Genomic DNA, 2,429 nt, shown 5'->3' on the forward strand with positions numbered 1-2,429 from the left:
CCCCCCCCCCCCAAAAAAAATGTTACCTAACATTGAAGCGCAATGGGTTAGAGTAATTACATGTCTGTAAGAACATTGGAGTCCGAGGTGTATTTTTGGTAATTTTACTATTGATATATTAAATGAATTTTCATGGGGGGAGGGGTCTGGACCCCTCACGTCCACCCCTTCTCTAAATCCGTGCACACGATTATGCACATGTAGGCACACAGAAGCAAATCTAAAGCTGGCAACCGCCGCGGAGAGGGGGATAATTTAATTTTGTTTGTAATAATAATATAGACCATTAAAATGTCTATGACATGAAATGTTAAGATTATTGATTAACTTAAAATTCGCGTGGAAACTGTTCAACCCCAAATTGCACATTGCTCATGTGTATTATCATATGGGAAGGGATCGCATCCTTCAGTTATAAAAATTATAATTTTAAAATGTATTACCCAAACTTGCATGTGGCCTTTATTTTTAATTAAACTGGTATAAAACAGTGTTATTTAGGGGCAAACACTTGGTGCGGGTATTACTGTCTAAAGGCAGCATCTAGTTATTTTCTGTAAACACTGATAAAAGCAAATATGATAAAAATGTTTTTGAATAAAGTTATTTATTGCATTAGAATTTTCTATAACTGTTTCAATTCTTGTAACAATTTCTCCAAGGTAAGTTTTCTCTTAGAGAAAACGCAACCTAATTTGTTGGTACGTTTTTCCCGGGTTACGTTTTCTCCAAGGTACGATTTCTCATGATACCTCTTTGCACGCCATCTAGCGTTAATTCAGTACATGACTATTGGTTTTGCATCGATGATCGTTCGTTTTGCAACGGTGTCTGTTGATTTTGCAAAAGAGTCTGTTGATGTTTTATAAGCTGGCCTATTTTATATTTTACCATGTTCTTAAAAATTACTTGCTCGTTTTGCATTCACGTCTTTTTGTGATGGGCTTCGGCCGATCACAGTTGTTTCCATATGATGCATACGGCAAATTTTACTGTTTGCGCACGCATTGCGCCGTGGACTTCTTAATTTACTATTCAATGATAGCTTTGATTTAGACAGGTATTTTTCCAACAGGAAATTCAGATTTCTTATCGGATTTGATCAAATCCTATAGGAATTGAAATTCCTGTTGAAGTTCTTGTTTTTCTTTTGGGAACAATTATTTTCCTGTAAAAAATTTATTTTTGAATTTTCTGACAGTTGAGATACAATGATAACAAAGGTGGTTGTTAACTCTTTAAGCAATGATCTATCATAAGGCATATTTTAATTTTTCGATACATGCAGCTTAGGTTGACGCAAAAATGCCACCTTGGCACTGGCATAATTATCCCGCATAGTGTTTATATCTTACTAGTATTTACCATGTTTATTGCATGCACATTTACAAAGATGATCAATGATTTCATGTCTATCATTCCTTTAACACGAATACTTGTTTACCCTTTCCGCCGACCATATAATGAATTAAGTTGAAAGGTATCTGAGCGTATTTTTAGTGAATAACAATAATAAAATCTAATTATTTCCTTCATTTTTTTACTAAAAGATAGGACTTTAACACAAATTACGCTCTATTAGTCATTCGCATAACAAAGATACAAGAACTAATAAAAGGTAATTTATAATTTTTACCCGCACGGTAAAAAAAAAATAAAAATGGATAACCCCGCCTTAAATGGGTCACGTGACACCCGTCGCGGTCTATCAACAGCAATGGTGACGATGAGAAAGATAGGTATGTCGTTAAGTTTGACAGATTTGCCAATGAAACAAAAACAGACAGACTGACAAGGAAAGGAACAAAGGGAAGAGTGTCATCGGAGACCATGTAGATTGATGAAATAGGAATTAAAGCCGAATTAAACTTAAGTTTCCATCATGAAGTTGTAGGGGTTTTGCTAGTCAGGTTCGTGCTCCATGTGTTCCGTGTCGTTACTTTAATGGTTATAAACCACAAGTGGATTTTCGTGTAGAGGAATTTTTGAATAACGAATAAATAAACGCTCTCAGTACATGTATCTCTCAGGGAAAGGGATATTTACTCCATTTACCGTGTCGATGATGCTAAAATCGTGGTTCATCTTTATTACACATAACTAAGAATTTTTATCGTTCTACATTAATGAATATCGAAATAATAATGCTTCGAGTATCATCTGATATAAGAATTATCTAATTTAAGACATGACAAACGTGATTCTAATTTGTAATGAAATTGTTCTTTCATCGTGTTTTCAATGCTAAGTTTTTCTGCACCCATGTGCAGTGGCGTTACAAATGGCGGGTCTCATTAATATTCATCAGACGTGTAGCAACGTTTAGAGACAAAGTACTAAAGACAAAACATGTTTTATGGGCCTGGACTTTGTGAAACGTCTAATCATAAGAAGCATGATATATATTTTTACTCAAGCTCATGTCAAAA

This window comes from Magallana gigas, chromosome 5 (genome assembly GCF_963853765.1).
Source record: "Magallana gigas chromosome 5, xbMagGiga1.1, whole genome shotgun sequence".
In the NCBI taxonomy this organism is placed as follows: domain Eukaryota; kingdom Metazoa; phylum Mollusca; class Bivalvia; order Ostreida; family Ostreidae; genus Magallana; species Magallana gigas.